Source organism: Lethenteron reissneri, chromosome 3 (assembly GCF_015708825.2).
Source record: "Lethenteron reissneri isolate LAM-NWPU_2019-01 chromosome 3, ASM1570882v1, whole genome shotgun sequence".
NCBI classification, from domain to species: Eukaryota; Metazoa; Chordata; class Hyperoartia; order Petromyzontiformes; family Petromyzontidae; genus Lethenteron; species Lethenteron reissneri.
In genome coordinates this window covers 12,129,923-12,151,050 of record NC_083781.1, presented here as the reverse complement: position 1 = coordinate 12,151,050, position 21,128 = coordinate 12,129,923, and the positions used below count along the sequence as shown (strand labels likewise).

Below are 21,128 nucleotides of genomic sequence, written 5' to 3'. Positions count from 1 at the left end.
GTTGCCAAAACACTCACCCTGATCAACCGACGACGTCTTCTTGCTGCTCTGCAGGATGCGGTTGTCGTTGAGGAGACTTACCTCCTGCTCTTCCGCACGGTTCCTGGGTGGGGTCCCAAAACCACCAATTACTCCGAGACTCACACACAACCACAGTTGCCAGCTAAGCTACCACACCTCAACTGCATGACTAATACTGACCTTGTGGTTTTTATATTCGCAAATATTTTTTGTTCAAATTGTACTATCTTTGTTATGTCATACGATGAAACATTTTTAATTCACGACCCTTGCAGAGCAATGCATCGCACGGTGGTTGAGATTGTCCCAAGGAAGGTGATGTTACAGAACTACCTCTGAGGCTCCAACATTTAAGAGTGAGCAACTGGTGTTCTGGGAGAATCTTGGGAGATGGAAAGGTTGATAATCCAAGGAGTGAATTGGAGCCGTGAATACTGGAGTGCAGATCTGTAGAGGAGAGGCGAGCGTCATACCGCAGCACGGTGTGTCGCTCCCGCCGCAGGACGTCTGCGCTGTCCGTGAAGAGGATGGTGTGGTACGGCGTGGGGCCGGTGCAGGTGGGCAGAATCCCACGCGCCGCCTGGCTCACGGCGTCCAGCACGCCGTTGTACACGAGCAGGTCATCCACGAGCAGCTGCAGCAAGGACAATTGCAATATGGACCATCACCACACATCATAATGTCTCATAACCATATTGGCAGTCATTGATAACCAGGCTGAGACCGTAAACTCTTAAACTAATATTTGTATTTCACCAGGTAGAGCTCTATGTAGCTCTTTTTCAGAAGCGACCTGGCCACAAATGATAGCTCAATTAAGTGGCTTATCACATGGAAGTTATAGCAGCCATATACTCTATATACATGTTTCTAAATGTGGCAGGGGAAAACTGGAGGGCCCCGAGAAAAATCCACAAGACCACAGGGAGAACATGCAAACTTCAAATTTACAAACATCAGGGTCGGGATCGAATCCACGACCTCTTGCATACCAGGCAAGGGAGTTAACTATTTCGCCATCATCACGACCTCACTATATTTGAAAACCCAGTTTTATTACGGGCAGCTGAAACCTGAATTTAAAGCCAGGTTCTCGGCAGTGACGGCTCGGTGCTACAACGTCGCGTTCGGCAGGGGTGCGTTCTTACCCCAAACTCCTTTACGCCCCTCTGTGGCGTCTTGCTGTAGTTCCACAACTTAATCATTGAGACGGTCGTAGGGCAGTCGAACATCACGTACACACGGTTGACCTGCCGCACAAGTAACACATTCAGGAACATTGAAAAAAAGTCAATTACTGAAAATACACAGTCATTATCGGCACCAAAGAAATGGACAGCTTAGACATTTGTCATTTAAAACCCCAACAACTTTAATATTCATGTCAGTTGCTGGCTGCTTGAAATTTTGGGCCTTTGGGCCTGTGCTCAGAAACTATTTAAAACATTAAAACTTCCATTTTAACTGACCACCGTTTGCTGATACGTTTTGGAGAAACTAAAACCAATTCAGCATTTGCCTAATTGAAATTCTGATTTAAAATGTTGGCTCAGCATAAGGCCCATTTACCAAAAATACAAAACTACATTTTAGTTCATTAATGAAAAAGATAATGAATGTTTAGTTTAATTGTAATAGTATATTTACTTGTAAAGCTTCACCAAATCTCAAGTATTGGATTGAAGAGGATAGGGTTTGGAATGTTTCGTACAAATTTCCTTTCCAGCATTTTTACATGTGGGACGATTTTCCTGGAAAAAAAAACACCCATGGCAGTCTAATGCCTGGATGAGGGGGAAGAGATGCAATGCTCAAGTGTGAGATTTTACAATTAAGACCGTGACAGGCACACAATTTGTTGTAATTGTTTTTTGTTGTTTTGAAACAGCAGTCCCTTTACTATATTTTCCTTAACCCAAGTCCAATGAAAAAGTGATGTTCATTCTAAATATGCCCTTTCCAGGTTATAAATAAGGACTTTATCCCACAAAGCCTCACCGAGTTCCAAAACTCATTGTCAGAATCCTGAATTTCGATATTGGGCCAAACCGTTTTAAGAAGGTAGTTTTCACATCTAAGGAAACCAAAGCACCTAAAGAAAACTCACAGGTGGATTAAAAACTTTACAAACATGACCTTTCACCCACTTGCTGTCCTGCCATCTCCTTACCACCTCCATAGGGTATAAGGGTGGAATTCTCAAAAGACACTCATATCTGCTCAATCCACTCATCTCAACTCTACAGCAATGCATTACAGGTGTGCATTACAGGTGTGCATTACAAGTGTGCACCACCACACCTAGCTGGAAAAAAAACGTTGCTGTTCTTTGCATCACTCAATTTAATCTTGACAAATTTTCATTCAGAGCCATTTTTGTATCACGTGTGGGAGCCGTGGGAGTTGAAATGTTAACTACCTCTCCTGGTATACAGGAGGTTGTGGGTTCGATCCCATCCCTGGCACCTGTATATTCGGAGTTTGCATGTTCTCCCCGTGGTTGCGTGAATTTTTCTCCGGATCCTCCGGTTTTCCCCTTCATATTTGGAAACGTGCTTTTTATAGAGTATTCTGGCTTCTATAAATTTCCACATTATTTGTGGCCAGGTCGTTTTTGAAAAAAAAGAGGTAAATTTCCACATTATTTGTGGCCAGGTCGTTTTTGAAAAAGAGGTATGTAGCTGAGTGGGCCTTATGTGGTAAAATGAAAAGTTTAGTTTCGTTCGTTTAGAGAGGGGAAGAGCGTGGGGGAGCATGGCGTGCGTGCGTGCGGCGTTGCCCGTGTTACCAGGCCGGGAAGCACAGGAGCTAGCCACGCTTGCCGGCCATCGCCGCCATCCGTCACGCCGTCCAGCAGCTTGTCTGGCGTGCGCACATCCCCACTCACTCTGTCCAACACGTTCACGCTGTCGGGATACGCCGCGATGTCTTGTCGCGTACGTGAGTCAAGGGGCCGAGCGCTTCAATGCAGCGTTCTATGTGACGAAGTTTAGGCAGCAGAGCACAGAACACGTAGCACACACGACACGTAGCACAGCATACAGTACACACAGAACAATAACAGCATTCAGCACGCAGTACACAGCACAGAACACACATCACTGAGCACAGTCCAGTACACAATGCAGCACAGAGGACAGGACACAGCACACAACATACAGCACAGAGGGTGCACCACAGAGCACACAATACACAGCACACAGGACGGTGCACACAATATACAAGGCGGTGTGCTCAGGAGCACGTCGCACAGACAGACCCGGGCACGCGTGTCGTGTATTGGTCGGCTTGTGAACGGATACTCTTGGGTGTCAGGGCGATCGGGTCGCCCTCCTCATTGTAGAATTGGAGGCTGTTGAGGCCGATGTAGTAGGGGTCGCCCCAGCTTGACAGCAGCTGGAACTGAAAGAGAACTGGAAAGCGCCGTCAAGGAAGGCAGAACTTTGGCAAAATGCAAACACAAAATGCGGTGGCTGACTAAAGATAAAATTTTGACAGCTGCATGTCAACAGAGATTACGGAAATCAGTTGTAAGAAATAAAGTAAATAGGTGTCCTTTGTGTATCCAGGATAGCTTTGCTGAGCCTCATTATTCTTTTTCAAGAAAGTCCTGAACAAGTGCTGTGTTCTCAATATTGCATGATGGTGTACTTAAAAAAATTGTACATTGCTCAGCTCTGAATATTTGTCCATTATATATCCAAAAATGTGGTTGTATATGTTGCCCAGTTTTAAGGAACAATGTGATGCATTAAACCTACCAGGACCCGACAAAGACGTTTCATTTTAAGTTGTAAGACTCAGGGTTGTGTTAGTGCCCCCCCCCCGTGCCCCCCACATTCCCCCCTCCCCCCATGCCCCCTCAGCCCCCCACTCCAGACAAAAAGGATACAGCCACAGGGCATCAGCGGGGCCTCATAGTCCATGCTTGCTCTCTCCATAACAGCAGCCCGTTGATCTTTGTGTCTGTTCCTGTAGAATATCACAAATGTATTGTCATCACTCTCAGTGGCGCAGTGGTGAGTGCGATGTAGTATGAACACAGGTGACTTGAGTTTGATTGCTAGCGATGGATAACATCTGTGTATTGTCAGTCTTGTTTGTGCTCCCTAGCTGGTAATGTGTATTATCTTGTTCTGTCAGATTTGCTCGATCTGGTTCATTCTGACGAGTAGCATGGAGTAACGTTTAGAAATCAAAAACAATTCTCACACACATATGATGCATGCATCATAAGTGTAAAAATCAGGTTCAATCAATGAATCAAACAATGCAATATGGCCTATATTGTGGTGATTAATTTACCTCAAACAGCAGTGTATCCATGTATTTTTGGCTATGGTAGACATCAGTGCATTGTCAGTCTCACTGTGTGAACGGCGAGTTGCACAGCTTCATAGGTCTACTCACTTGAGCACCGCTGACTTGCCGTCCCCATGCCTGCGGGCCACATCGGCAAACAGGACCTCTTGCATGAAGTCAAAATGGCAGTTCCCAGGCCCTTTGCGAACGAGAAAGCCTTCCGGAGGAGACACTGCCTTCCCATCCACGGTCACGTGCACAGTCTTGGCCTGGCGACACACCAAGCAGGGAGCAGCTGTTTCAAACGTCGCTGGAAGGTTTTGTACGAGCAATACGCAGCACAAAAAACACACGGCACGCAACAAGCAGGATACCGCACGCAGTACGCAATGCACAGTACAATGTATGCGGTGCGCACACAAGACGCAAAATACGGAAATCAGTCTTCGGAACACAGTACGTTGCACACAGCATGGACAAAATAATACATAGCATGCAGGATACAGCATATATAATACTCAAAACAATACGCAGCACAATGCACAACATGTATCGCAAAGCGCAACACATCACAAGGAAGACAGTACTCACAACACGTCAACATGGTCCTCACAACACAGCAGACAGTACTCAGAACACGATATCAGAAGATGGAAATTAACACAGCACATAACACTTGGAACACAGCAGTTATCACACAGCATGCAACACTCTGAACACAGCACTCAGAACACAGAATGCAGCAGACAGTTCTCAGAACAGCACACAGCATTTATAAAACAGCACATCGTACATGCAGCGCTTACAACACAGTACAATATGTGCTGTTATGCATGCTGAGATGTTAAGAGTTTGAGGGATGACGGTGTAATGACGTTACACATCACACTATTAATGTTCCCAGCGTTTGCGCTGATAGGAAAAGCCACCACTTGTTCGTCTGTGCCATGGCATATTAGCGCCAAACACAATTCTAATACACTGCGTCTCAATGAGGGTGCAGCCTAAGATCCGATTTGTAACCAGTAAAGATATGTCAAGGTATCGAGAGGAAACCCACTTCACCCTTCGAGCAGTTACCAGTGCCCCAACTAAAACCATTGACGAGCTACACTTGACAACTCGGTTCAATCATGCGTGGTTGAAGCCCGTGTTGAAACAAGGGATACCAGGCGTGCCAAGCTTGGTGTCTTCGACGTGGTCGTCACGAGTCGTGCGAGCGACCCCCGGCCAGCACGCCTTGTGTGTGGGTGTGCGCGTTTGAGGACGCGGAGCACGCAGAGGGAGACCCACCCCCCTGTACGTGTCCTCGGCCGACTTGTTGTAGTTCCACAGCCGCAGGCCGGCGAGGGGCTGGCTCCTCGGCAGCGTGACGGTCAGCATGTGGCTCCCCCCCACCGCGAACGGGATAAGCCACATGTGCTCGTCGCTGGTCGTCACGTTCACGCCGTCGATCAGCCTGCGCGCAGCCGCGCGTCAAAATCAACGCACGCGCACAGATGTAAATGAACTGACAGCCGCTTTGTCAAGTACACTGCTGGATGAAGGCAACCCCATACCGTGTTCGTCGTAGGGTTTGTTTGACCGGGCTTCATCACACCGGTCATTGCTGGTTTGTGAAGGCCAGGGATACAAGTATGGCAGCGTATAAGTACAGAGTGCAAATAGATTTTTACGCAAATATGCACGTATACGTAAACAAAACACGCACACACATATATATACAGGGGGACACAGTTGGCAGCACAGACGAATAACTGGATGCAGTTCCAGACAGCGATGGGCATGGCCATCCCCCCCTAGAGCATGGGGGGGGGGGGTGGAACAGAGGTGGTTCGCTCTCACTTGTCGAGGGTGCGGTTGTCGTCCGTGTACTCGGGCAGGTCGTTGAGGTCACGCGGCTTGGCATCGAGCATGGCCAGCTGGAGTGCGATGGTCACCCCGTCCGGCCCCATCACCTCCAGCCCCGTGAGGCCCAGGTAGTGCGGGTCGCCCCACGTTGCCGAGAAGCTCAGCTTCAGACCTGTGCCGCCATGGCCATACAATCGGTGGGAAAACAAAGCTCGCTTCAGGGATCGTTTAGGGCTGGAATAGGACTTTCAAATACCTTTGGCGGGCTACGCAATGACACACACCGTCGCCAATTCTGATTGGAATGCGTTAACAGTTGGAAACACGGTGTTGGAAGGTTGGAAATATTTCTCTCTATTGCCTGATTAGTATGGCTTAGATGCTTGCAGTGATATCATTTTGAAGTGGTAAGCCTCGTGTGGCTGTGTGCCGAATGAAATGAAGTTGCGGGCTGGATATTGCCTGTGGGCTGTAGGTTCCCCACCCCTGGTTTAATAGCAATGAACATTTAAAAACAAAACTACACAAGGTGGTCGATTTCCCATCAGCTCTCTCACTCAATGTTCAGAGTACAGAACATTAAAATGTTGACTCTTGAAGATATTTATCAACATCATTCAAAAAACAAAACAAATATGCTTACAACCAAAGCACCCTGAATGTGCCCCATCTCATCAGATCTCGGACACGAAGGAGGACTGAGCCTGGTTAGTGCTCGATGCGTGACTGCCAGGGCATAACAATTGGCATACAGTAAAACCTTGGATTGCGAACATAATTCGTTCCGGAAATGTGCTTGTAATCCAAAGCACTCGTGTATCAGTTGTGATCACGTGACGCTCGGCAGACAAAGCGTATACACATACTACTCGTATTGCAAGACCTCGCTCGTTTATCAAATTAATATTTATTTTTAAAATTTGCTCGTCTTGCAAAACACTCGAAGACCAAGTTACTCGCAATCCAAGGTTTTCCTGTATAGTTGTTAGGACTGCTAGGTGCCAGGAGATGGCAGCAAAGCAATGGGTGCTGTCCTTATGTAGATTTTGTTAATTTAATTAACTCAAAATATTTTGATCACGAGTCAAGGCTGCCACAGAGCCAAATACGCTTAAACTCCGTAGGCTGACAACTTTTAATTGTTAAGTAATGATAAGGCAATAGTTCAGCTAGAGTACAGCACTCACATTTCCCCACGTATTGTCCACAAGGCCGAGCAGATGTCTCGTCAGAGGCTGCCTTCTGTATACAGCACAAGACAAATTAGTTAAGGGCAATAGAAAAACATGAGAACACATCACAAGAAATTAGGCATGTCCCTCGACAAAGTATCTCACTACAATCTTCATCGTCGTCTGCGCACCCTCTGCTCTCACCTCCTCTATCCTTGAAAAGATTTCTCTCCCAAAACGCATGTCCTCCCTATTTGTACCCCGTCTTGAGATGTGGACACATTCACAGACACGTTACATACAAACTGTAATTGTATAAAGTGGCCCATGCTGACAAATACGTTCAGAAAACCCCATTTAAGACCACACTCCTTCTCAGGAGCAGAGAAAGAAATAAGTAATGAAGGATCAATACTTCACTACAAAAAAACAATCAATAACCTGTAATCAGAAACCAGGTGAAAGCTCTTTGAGAGAGAAGTGTGTTTTGCGAGGGAGATCGAAATATATCGCCGCAACACCACCACGCACGCATTTTCTGGCTGGAGCAGTGTCAGACCTGGCCGGTGTTGGGCCCACGTCCAGCCCGGGTCGTGGGCCGCTCGACGGCAGGTTTGGGCACGCAGGGGGAGTCGGGAACGTCCTCAGGGCTGTCCCCGTGCGCCGTTCGGGGCCTCTCGGCCTCCTCGCCGGGACCTTCGCCACTCACGCCGGTGACCGGGCCGTTCGCATCGGGCGACGCGGCTGTGAAGGTGACGTCGTGAGCCGCCATCGCCTCCAGGATGCTGTCGTCCATCGTGAAGAGGATGGTGTCGCCAAACTGCTCCAGGTCTGGGCGGCGACAAAGTTTATGTGCACAGACGCACGCACACATGCGCACACAACAAATGTAGCACGCTCATCTTCTTGGTTTTTTCCGTAAAGTCACGTAGAATGGAAATAATAAAATAATAAAAAGAAAACATAATAAAAAATAATTCTCACGACGTTTCGGCCACAACACAAGCAGCCATCCTCAGGTGGAGAACAGGTCTGTCGAGAAGACAGAGTCTGAATGACACACCCCAGGCTTGGAGCGACTAAGCTGGGATGGAGGGGGGAAGAGCGCCTTGACACAATAATTTGCATATCAAGAGGAATTTAGCATATTTATGGGAAATGCAGATATGCGATTAGTACTACTTGTGAAATGCGTAGGAGGTTTGGCGGGGGGTTTAAAGTCATTATACCACGCTCTTGAGCTGCACACACTGGGGTGTGTGGTCCTGGACTGCTGCATATGCTGGAATCTTTGTTGCTTCTAATATGATGATCATGACGATCATAATGAACACCATCATGTAGCAATGATTATATTTATTATGATATAGTGATTACAATAAGGATAACCATTAATTAAATTACGATGATGAGAATAATTGGCAAGGTACTGTATACATGTTGAACTTGTTTTGCACCGTACATAGCCAACCGTGCTAATCGGAGGTGCGCGGGTAGGAGACACATTTGGAAATTCGCGAGGTAAAATCCTGTGCAGGGCTTGACTCAGCCCATCTTCCCTCAAGTATACTTCTATTTTTGACCGTTAGCCAAAAAATATTCGCAGACCGTTTCATTGACTACTGCCTGCGACGACGATCCACCGCTCCCTCCCGCCACTGACCTCGCATCAGCGTTCCGGACGCGCGCGCAATCTCTCCCCGGAAGACCTCGCGGCCGTCGAGTGCGACGTGCAGGTGTCTCGCCCCGCGCGAGGCGTGCACGCGCGACTTGTTGTAGTTCCACACGCGCAGCATGGCCAGGTGGCACGGCTCGGCCAGCTCCAGCGTCACCAGGTGGTCGCCACCCACCGTGAATGGCGCCAGCCACATGTGAGCATCGTCACGCGACCGGTTCACCTGCGCCGCGCCGGGGTCAGACAAGGCAAACTCGGTGACAGAAATAACCGTGCACGTGCACACGGCCCGGTGGTAGCGTGTTCGGCCGCTTGTTGCAGAGGTTCGTGGTTCAAGCCCGGCAGCCGCCCTGGTTAATACTGCGGTATTTAAAATGAAATATGCAGCGTCTGCTTCGCGGTCGACGTTAAAGATGCCCTGATGTCATTCGAAACGAGTCGGCCATTGTATGCCGGCGTCATGGTCCAAATGTGTCACATTCAAAATATTACCCGCAGATTACTCAACCTAGGATTACATGAAGGCATCAACACCCCCCACCCCCTATTGGTAGAGTAATGCCCATTTGCAGACTAAGTTCTGAGCCACTTCGTACCCACAGGGATAGCTGCTACTGGGCATGTGGAATTTTCACCTCTAGCTGTAAAACAAGAGATGGCCACCTTCCTACAGGAATCCGCATTGCGCTTCTCATTGCAAACATGGGCAATTGGTCGATTATATATTTGAATTCGCTATTTTTACACCAAATATTGGTGGAAACCACCTATCTGTGAACACATGCATCGGGTTCTTTGTTGTGAGGGCACTTAATACTTAGTATATGGTCGTACGAACTGAGCTATCTGATGTCCGCATAATTTCCATACTACGAATGCATCATATGCAACTTATGAGACATTGAATGGAGATGCAGGAATTGCCGCTGAAATGAACGAGGATTCTTTGACAGCTGAAGTCATCCATCGCGTACTCATTTAAATCACAATTTGTGCATCTTGATGCAAATAGTATTCTCGTGGCAAGTCCAACAATCACCGCCAGATGGCACACCAACCCTATTATAAAACCATCAATATGAACATTTTCACGTGGGAATACTCAATATATATGAAATCAATTAAGACCTTGCTGATATCTCCCATGGTGGAATTATGCGATTTAAATGCGACTCCTGTAGAAATCACCAAAATACTACTCGCTTAATGCAGCAGAGTAGTGTGTTTAGTGTGGATGCTGGATAAATAATTGTACAGGATATATATTGAACATCTTTCGCAGCGTACGTTAGCTAACCGTGCCAATCGGAGGTGCGGAAATGAATGAATGCGATACCCTATTCAATCTCTCTCCTCTTCATAGCTAGGCGCGTGGGACCCTGCAACCGGCGGGTCCCGGCGCAGTTGCACCGCCTGTACACTCGCCAACTACATACAACACCGCGCTTGCGTGTTCACGGGAAGTACATTTAAAATGTTACCGGCAATTAAATGAACAAATGTCTCACGTTGTCGAGGAGGTTTGAGACAACCCGCGGATCGTTGCCGTAACCCGGCAGCACGTTGACGTCGGCCGGCTCGGCCCATATGCGCGCCACCTTGGCCTGGCGCCCCCGTGCTCGTGAACACCTCCAGGCCGTTGAGGCCCACGTAGTGGCCGTCGCCCCACGTGGAGCGGATGTTGATGACGAGGCGCCGCCCGTAGGGCAGCTCGGGGATCTCGAAGGGCTCAGCCGTGTCGCAGCAGGGCAGCTGGGAGACTGGCGAGCAGGCCCCGCAGCAAGCGCGTGGCACTCGGGGCCGTCGCGCTCGTCCAAGTCGACGAACGAGGAGCCCTCTGCGAGGCTGCGCAACGCAAGGGTCACGGTGCGTGTGACCCGCACCTCCCGATTAGCGTGGTTGGCTACGTACGGTGCGAAAGAAGTTCAACATGCATCATCATCACGATCCATGAGCAGAGAGCCCGTAGGTGTCCACTACACACTGTCATTTGTTACCAGTTTCCTCTGTCTTGTGCCAATATGCTCAAGTCGTGCCACATCTTTCTGGAACCAATATCTTTTGTCGCTTTCAAGCCATTCTCTGTTAGGACTTCCTCTCCTTCGGTTCCTTCCATTTTTGCGAACATACAATCTGGCTACGTGCTTATATAATTCCCAGCGAGCATTGTTTGAGACCGTCCAAATGTGGGAGGGCCACTTCCCCACTACTCCGCACGTTCCCATAGTGCAGGCTCATCAGCAGCAAGGCACCGTACCCACGCTTTCGCCCTAAGTGATACTTTAAAGATATTTGTTTTGTAAACCACACGGACGGAAATGTAAACCTCAACCTGTCACCTTCCGTGGTGGGCCATGCATAGTTACTTGTTCCACGTTGGCTCAAATTAAGTTAAATAAGAGTGCAATTATTTACACGAACAAACAAAATACGTAATTAGATCTGCAGGAAACACAATCACCTCCTCTGCATCTTCCCCATGGGAGTCTAGTGAAACTCCACAATGAGCAAACTTAAACAAGTGTGCGACTATCATCAATTCAGCTGGCACATTCCTACACAAACCTTTGAAGTTAATGTATTTTGCTGTCAGCAGACCACTACGAAAATGCTGCTGTTTGTCTCCCTTTAAATGTCAAAGTCAAGTTACAGTATTGCCATGCTTAAACAGCTGTAGGGTAGCGCTGGCGTCTATTCCAGTGATGAAAAGATGAAAAGTCCACATTTATATGATGGGGGCCAGAACTATCCACTAGACTATCCGCACGTCCAAGTGGCAAGGTTGGCTACGTACAGTGTGAAAAAATTTCAAAACACATACACATCCACTTGTTGTCTTCTCACAGAGTGGTATTGATTTCATCAATTGTAGAGGGACGGTGATGGGCTGAGTCGACCTCCAACTCACGGCATTCTGGTTGAGAATGTCAAGCACTATGACTTGAGTCAGCACTCTAATCACAGGTTAACGCAGCTTGATACTCCGGTGTGGAACGATTCATGAATAATGATAGGTCCTCAACTACCCCCCCCACCCTGCCCCCCATCGCGATCCAAGAAATTCGTCGAGATTCCATTCAAAAGTCGATTCTTGTTTGCACTGTCTATCGCATTAGTAGTGAGTGTGCTGTCTGTCTCACTTTCATTTCACGTCTCATCTGAACTGTCCTCGTGTATACTGTCGGTACTGTCTCATTTGTGCTCTTTAGTAGAGTACTGTATTTAGACACAATATAAATCCACAGTTGTATTTGTTCTGTCTTGTTCGTTATGGCCATGAACCTAAAGGAAACATTTTCATGTAATGTGCAGAATTATTATTATTGACTGCCCTCAATCAATTCGCTGCTAGATGGTCTCCTCACGCCGTGTTTAACCTAAACTTAACCAGGCTGGTCAGTGCGAGTTAGGTGATGGGGGGGGGCAGGGCAAGTTCAAATATCACTCGCCACTGATGATGTATGTATGGTGAACTTCTTTCGCACCATACATAGCCAATCATGCTAGTTGGTGGTGTGATGTTTAGCAGTGCCAGGAAATCGAATTCAGGTCACCGGGTTCACTACTGGAGTACACTAACCACTGCAGTACCACTTCAGCCATACGTCGACAATTGCACTTGTGACACATGATTTGGTACAATATAACTCGCTGCTTTGTGAGCACAGAGCAGCGCTACAACATAAATGATTGTACTGTGCTTCTATGCTCACACATCTATACTTACCTGCCTTCACCAACTCGCTCACACTGACCACCACTGGCAGTGAAGTATCGTCAAATAACTCCCACGACCCACACGGTGTGGAGATGCCTTCATCCAGCAGTGTATTGATAAAGGACTGCACACTGCATTATTAAGATTCGATACTCATACCATTAGCATAACAAAACAACTGCAACGATGAATCGATCACACACCTACAGTGGAAATATTTCAGTGGTATCGCCTGTCCCTGAGGTGTCGTCAACAGTGCAGCGTGTTGCCTATCCTACTGCGGAAGCTCAGCCCCGCAGCCGACCGGTGCACGCCGGCGCAGGTTGCGAGAGGAGCCAGAGTCTGTGGCAGGTTACCGGGCAGAGCGTTGCGACGCGGGCCCAGCCGCCTCCATGTCGGGCAGGTCCAGGCTGGGCAAGCGGCCCTTCTGCGTGCGGTCAAACTTGAGTAGCGAGTCCCAAGACTCGAGGAGCGAGCGGTCCTGCTCCCGAGCCCACCACGCTCGCGTGTCCCCACCACCGCTGTCCCGCTCTGCACCGCCGCCCCGCTCTGCACCGACCCCAGCGGGAGAAGCGCGGACGACGAGGTGAACGGGATCGCTCGTCGCCATGACCCCCGTTCTCTCAGTGCGCGATCGTCAAGATTTATAGCTGCTCGGATGCACGACACCTGGCTACCGCTTATAAGTACTGTGGGCGTAGTTTTTACACAAGCGGCAACAGCGTTAACCTCGGACGTATTGAGTGACCTTCATGGCAAGTAATCGCAAAGTGCATTTAAGCAGTTTTATGAGACGTAAATCTAGAAACTAAACTGTACTGTTTTCATTTTACTATTTTTATTATACCAGGTAAGGCCCACTGCGCCATATAGCTCTTTTTCAGAAGCGACCTAGCCACAAATGATCACTCCAAAAAGTGGTTTGTTATGTGTAAACTTATAGCAGCTAAATACTCTAAACGCATGTTTCTAAATGTGGAGGTAAAAACCGGAGGACCCAGAAAAAAAATCCACGGGACCACAGGGAGAACATGCAAACTCCAAATATACAAGCATCAGGGTCGGGAGCCAAATTAGACGTAGAAATTAAGACACCCCTTGAGTACTCGATTACTGCTTTAAGGCAGTCTGTCTCCAGCATTCTCTTTATAAATTCGCAGTGAACGTTAGTTTGTTGTTCTTCCCCCGCACCTCCAATTAGCACGGTTGGCTATGGTACGGTGCGAAATACGTTTAACAAACATACATACAAGACGTGCAAAGCTGCACGATGGCAATACGCACTCTGCTACATGAGCTAAATAAAAACGATTATAACAGACAAACGATATGAAACCCGTGTTTCATAATGCTCATTGAACTCAACACATAACACATTTGTCTGTGCAGGCCCACACATGCAGTACTTGTTGGCAACAGACATCAAGTTTCATCAAATACCTTTAAGGGGAACGCCCTGACAAAGTATTTGGTAACCACAATGTTGTGAACATTCTATAGCTTTGATACTCTGACACTGGCGGCAAAAGACAATACACTTATAGATGACACATGCCTCTGCAAGTTGTTAATAAACAAGGCAGCCAAAGGTTTATATCATCACCAACAACAACATATGAAAGAACATTTAAATCACCATTGGAACCTCCTTTGCCAGTAGCAAAATATGATAATTGTTTTTTGACTCTTTTATCTGGCAACAAAACTGACACCTTTTTTATAAGGAGTCATGTTTGCATTGACCACAATACCTGCGGTCGAAATGCAAACAAAAAACACAACTTTGATAATGTATGCACTGTCCTTGAAATTGATTGGTCCACACCCAAGATAGCTTTTCTTAGAGCCTAGTCTCAGCATGGTGTTGGACCAGATGACGCCAAAAGGTGCGCCTTTGCATACATTATCAGAGTCGTGTTTTTTATTTGCATTTCGACCACAGATATTGTAGTCAATGAAAACATGACTCCTTGCAAAAAAAGGTGTCCGTTTTGTTGCCAGATAAAAGGGTAAAAAAAACAATTAACAACATTTAAATCCTTCAGTTTCTTGAACTTCCAGATCAAATATTTCCATAAATGTTGAGGTAGGAAAACTCTGGACTGGTTTCAACTTTCTGATTCATCACTATGGTATGGCCTTTTAAACAAACATGACTGACTGAGCTTTCTGATATAATGGTCAACAGCCTTCCATGAACATCTCGAAGCTCATTCATGATTACACATATGGTCATATGGGTGAGCCGAGATAGTAATTGGATAAGTGACCCCTTACACAAGTCGGCAGTCATAAATCCGGGACTGGCAGGCTATGTCGTGAAGTAACGTACTAGGTTAATAACCCCCACAACCCACATGGCTTGGGAGGGCCCTCATCCAGCAGTGGATCGACAAACGGGCTGTACATGTACAATACAAAATTGGAGATGAACATTTGTATGAAACTTCACATGCACCACAGCAACTCATGTTGATAAGAAAGCTCATAAATCAACCGGCCCATATCACGTCTTTTGTTTCAGTTATTTCCAGAACTTATGATAGGCATGGTGGTGCATGCCTGTAATCTGGCAATTTGTAAGAAAAGGCCGATAGCTCACATAGTTTTGTTAAATTCCCAAATCCACTGGGCTTGCAAGGTGGCCAGGATATGTATGGTAATAACGGTCATGGGTTGTTGAATTCATCTGTGTAATCTTTCAGCGGTGTCCCCTTGCATTTGTGGACTTCAAGTGTTTCTAGTCAACTATGAAGTTGTCTACAATTTGGAGCTGTGCACCAAATTTGTTCTTGTTCCCACCACCTGCCAATAGCACATACAATGCACTTTTCAATTCACGCTAACCGTACATTAAGTGATTTGCTCTGCCTTTGTCCCGTGGGCTATACCCGTTCGGCAAAAGGCACGTCCAGGCACCGAAAAACAAGAGTTAATCACGTGGGGTGGCACTAATAGTGGCAGCATCAACAAAAAGACCCACCATGGAGGTTTTACCAGGGAAAAGAACTTCAATGGGTAGACATTGTGGGCTTAAGATTTTTGTCTAGTGGGACACCCATTAATTCAGCCTTAACTGTAGCTTGTGGCAAAAAAAAAGTGCAAGCCTGTGACCGTTCTGGTTATGCCCCGAGTTGGTGCACATTACAGTTGCCGTTCAATTACCGGTCAAGATAACACCGATGTGATTATTGTTACTTATTATTTATTATCGAAGTTGAAGAATCAGTTTGGAAATACTGCACAGCAGTGAGCCTCATGTGGCAGAACAACCTGGCGAAATCATGTTGCCTTTTTAGCCTTCACACAGTAGGGGGGGGGGGGGGAGGCACACTTTCTCATAAGCATTAGGATAAAAACTGAAATGACATTGAAAATGATCGGACTTGGGATTTAGCCAAATCAAGTTCAAAACGAAATTTAATATGCATTTATTTATTTCATTTTTGGGCAATGACTGATGGCCTAGCTAAGACGATCAACTGGCTTCACTTGAGATTGCGATTTAATCACAGTGCTTTTGCCAGGAGTCAGCGGTGCCAGCTCAGCACTTTCATGTCTGAGCCGCCTAGCCACATCTACAACGTTGGAATATTGATTCTTGTATGGGCAGTGCTGTTCAAAAAAAAAATGCAACTCCTGAAGTCGAAACCAGTTCAGAGTTTGCCTCGTTAAATCAAATGCAATACACTGATCCAGAAAGCACATCGGGCAAAGGCTTGTACGTAATTGAATGCGATCAAAGGTACCCCTTATATATATATCTACTTATTTTACATTATATACAATTCCCCAGTACTGGAGCAGTCCACCAAACACATTTTATGGCATTAATAATTTTTTTAATTTTAAAACTGCGGCTAAAAAGTGGATGACAAGTTCCATTAAATTCGTAAATTTATGCTGCATCTGTACCTTATTTTATTACTGTTTATACTGCATTCTTGTAGCCTTGTTGACAGAATGTTTTCTCGTAAACTACACATAAAAAATGCAACCCAAAAAAAGATTATTGGTACATACATACCTGGGATACGACGCTTCAACAATGATTTAAAAAAATGCTTTAGTCACAGGAAAGTGCTCCATCATAGGTCTTTAGTGATGTGTATGGATGGGGCATTTAAACATGTGAAAGTCATGTGACTGTGACATCACGAGACTGCAATAATAATATTTACGAAAGACTTTTTCTCATTTATGACGCTTCCAGCCCAAGACACAACCCTAGGTGTGTATCTACAAGACCTCGATTCGGTTTTTTTTCATCATGGGATTGCAATCTACAGCCTACAGGCCACAAACTGCCTGTGGCATGGTTTTTGATCGACCCACGAGCGCCTAGCGTAAACGAGCACACAGCCTACAACTCTGCGAGATAGTTTGCCTCGAACAGGCTACCACAACGACATCAATGATCGCAAACGTGACTGTCCATGGGGAACTAGGAGATTCCTAATGTAGCCCACACTCACAAAAGGTTTGCAGATGCTCACATTTTTTACTCATCTAAAGAGCACATTGCTGAATAAAACACGTTCACACGAGCAAGCGTTTTTGCACGCAAGTGCAGTCCTGCATCAACCACACCTGAGAACATGGGCGCCTCGGTCGTTTGCAGCGCGCTCCGACGTCCACTCAAGGGCCTGTCTGCCCTCCGGGGCCCTGTGTCCTAGGAACGAGACCAAGTCGACATCTCCTCCCTTGCTGCACTCCTCGTCCCCGCGAAGAGCATCCCGGGTGCCGCGCTCCTCCCCGCTGCTGCTGGAGCTGTGGATCGACCGAGCAGATCGCACTGCCTCTCCTAGAGGAAAAGTGTAATTTTTTTAAACAAGTTAGGCAAAATCATGCACACGCATGGATTATCCAATGGCGTCGAAGCTGGCGATTGTGTTTTGGAATTATTTAATTTTAATTCTGGAAGCCAATGGGTAGATGCCAGGGCAAAATTATTTTTGCATATTTGCAAATAGTAATGTTTTGCACTGGTTTATGTCTGAGCCAGCCAGCCACCTCTGCAAGCCTAAGATCAATTTGGCTGGTTATCAAATAGAGTAATTCCCTAATCGCAACACAACTGTTGACTACATTTTAGTTCATTTTTGATCATGTTTATAAACAGTTATAGTGCCCCCTCAACCTATGAGACAGAAAGACGGACAGAGCTCATGCATACATGCTTTAATCTTAGTTGGAATGTTTTAATGCACTTGGAATTAATTATCATCTGGTTAATCTCTTCATCAATTCTAATTCATTCATATAAATGGAGATTTCAAATTTCATACCACTATTGACTCTACATGCAGCAACACCGTAAGGAGAAAAGATTTGCAAATTGAACACGAGCCTGAATTATAACATCAGTATACTGTATGATTTTCATCACGGAGGTGAACCATTACTTTCACATGCATTCATTTGTAAATATGTTACCCTTGAATAAAATATTATTTTCAGTGGCATGACCAATCTATTTGTGTTTAATGAATTCTTTTATGAGCATATCTAAACATCGCACGGTTTTCAATTTAAATGACATGCAATGCTTTCAAAATAGCGTTGTCTTCACGTACCTACGCGCGACGTGGAGGCTGTAGCCTTGTTCCGATTCTCATCGCTGGAGCCTCCGCGTAAGTCAACGTCGCCTTCCAGCCAGGGTGGCTTCCATTTGCTCTTGGACAACATCTTCTTTTTTTTCGTTCTCTCCCGTCTGTCCGCTCCCTCCAGCCAGGCGGGCACTTGCTGGGGCTCCTCGGAACTAGAAATCCTCCTCCCAGTAGCCTTCTCCAACTGATCTTTCATGGACATCTCCTCATCCGAGATGGAGGCCTTTCTCGACCGCTGCTGAGAATGTTGGCTTGCGCCGCAAGTTTTTTCTTGTGCTCCTTGCCCAGTGTTTCCAGCGCCGCTACTTTCTCCACGTGCCTTGGACGCTCCCAGGCGCTCCGGGTCCACTTGTAAGGCCGACATGTGTGGGCTCGCCGAGCCACTGGCATCGCTCTGCCGGGGTTCTGACATCGTTTGATGGCGCTGAGGCTGAGAGCTCAAGCTTGCCAAGGGCTTTCAGCAGCTTTTTCTGCTGCCTGGGTATCAAGCGCGGCACAGGGGACATAACCAACAGATCAGAATAAACTGCCATTCATACTACACAATGTGTAGTATTGCTTGATTAAAACAGTAATATGAAGTGAATGGAAAAAATGTTGCCAGTAGCTAATATGAGTAATTGAAGGTGAAGGTATGCCAGAACTCATAATAATAATAAAATGAATTTCGATTTAAAGCTTTCGTGACTGCAGGGATTCATCTTCTTGGTTCTTTCGGTAAAGTCAGGTAGAAGGGAAATAATAAAATAATAAAAATAAAACATAATTAAATAATTCTCACGACGTTTCGGCCACAACGCAAGCAGCCGTCCTCAGGTGAAGACCAGGTCTGTCAGAAAGACGCTGTCTGCTGCCTGGGTATCAAACGCTGTCTTTCCGACAGACCTGTTCTTCACCTGAGGACGGCTGCTTGCGTTGTGGCCGAAACGTCGTGAGAATTATTTTTTATTATGTTTTAGTTTTATTATTTTATTATTTCCCTTCTACGTGACTTTACCGAAAGAACCAAGAAGACTAATAAAATAATTCACAGCTCTCTTCAAGCCACTGCTAGATGAAAGCCTGTGTCAGTAATGGGGGTTGATTGGCCATACTTCACTAGCCTGGTCAGTGCTGGTTCGCAAAAGGAGAAGAGGCAGGATTTGTTCAGATGTTACTCCCCACCGTGGTTAGCCATGGGCAGAAATTTTACTTGGGTCACAGTGTTCATAAAGCAGTACGAATACGAATGCAACACAATAACATTATGCGCTGAGTCTCTTTTGGTAATGTTCTATCATTAATCTAAAGTACAGCCAAACATTTTGACGCGTTAAGCATATGAAACTTATATATTTCCACTTATTAAAGCCAAATACTAATTATAATGATTTAATACAACTCCATTATCATCCCTTAGAGCAATCCTACATAATGGTGTATGACAGGACATTAAACTAGCACTTTGGGGGGAAAACATATGAGCTTGAGTGCTACTTTAGTATGTCATAGTAATGTTATTTGGTAAATGTAATTGAACACCATTATTAAAATCAGATCATACAGTTTATACAGGCATGTGCTAGAGTTATTAAAACATCACATTAACAACATATTTCTAAGTGTAGGGAGTTAAATGCAGTTGTCACTATAGATCACTGTTTTTCAAATTGTGGAAAAAGATATTCGTCATTGTTATTACATCATTGTCATTCTTTTTAATAGTTATAATAAAATAACTACTGTGAAATAGTCTCTATGGCCTTACCATAGATCCATTTGCTGAATTTTTTCCACGGCCTTACTGACACTGTCGTTTTCAGAGGGTGAATTATTAGCCTAAAAAAAACATTGAACAAAAAATCACAGCCTACAAACGTAACGCATGACTGACTTGGTGGACTGTTAAGCATACAACGTTCTAAAATTTTAAACATCAATAAAGTATTTAAAATACCACGCAAATAATAACATAACTTAATGTGACAAAGCGCAGCAGAAATGGCAGTGTATGAATACAAAATATACGAAGTTTATTCTCTAGCTTCTGTGCTCACTTAAGCCAAATACAACCTTAGCAAGGGCTGAACATTTTGTCTCTTGCATCACTCTAACAGGCCTCCCCAGATTACACTTTTTGGCAGTGTGCCTCCCCTCTGTGAATAAGCACGTAGTCTTTTGAGTATTGCTCGAAACCCTTCCCAGCCACCTCCAATCATTAACGTATCTGTGCCTCTGGTATTTGTTTAGTTGGTGGGTAACTACTCCAGGTTTTCTCGTACCTAGGGAGCTCAATTTCGCTGTGCACATACCTTTGCATTATCATCGTACAGTTCATAATTAAAGTGTAAAAGTATGCTAATGTGCAATATGGCAATGAAATGTGTAATGACGCTCTTAAGCACAAAAACGTCAAAAGCCTAAGTGTAACCATACTCAAAAGAACATTGGGGCAGTAATCATTTCAATTTCACATTCCCATGACAGGGGTTAGTTTTCTCCATAGAACAACTGTCAGCGTGCAGCAAAGTGGTACTTATTTTGTCGACTTCAAACAGATGGAAGGGCAGCGTTGATCACCAAATGGAATTGAAAATGGTTATCTTCTTATGAAGAGTCGAATGTTCTACCAAGTTGATGCCATCACACAATTCTACCGCTTCTTTCTTTTTATTAGATGCTGAAGTTGTTTATAAAGAACAACACACATTCTTCAAGTTTTACTCATACAGTCCCCTACCACGTGCCCAAACAATTCCAACTTCCTCTTTCCAATTACACTTTCTTGACACGGACTATTC

General features: G+C 45.7%; 1 pseudogene; it reads right to left on the bottom strand.

Annotated features, from left to right (window-relative positions):
- LOC133346706 (katanin-interacting protein-like) overlaps positions 1-21,128 on the bottom strand; it is a 34,111-nt pseudogene that overhangs the window by 931 nt on the left and 12,052 nt on the right.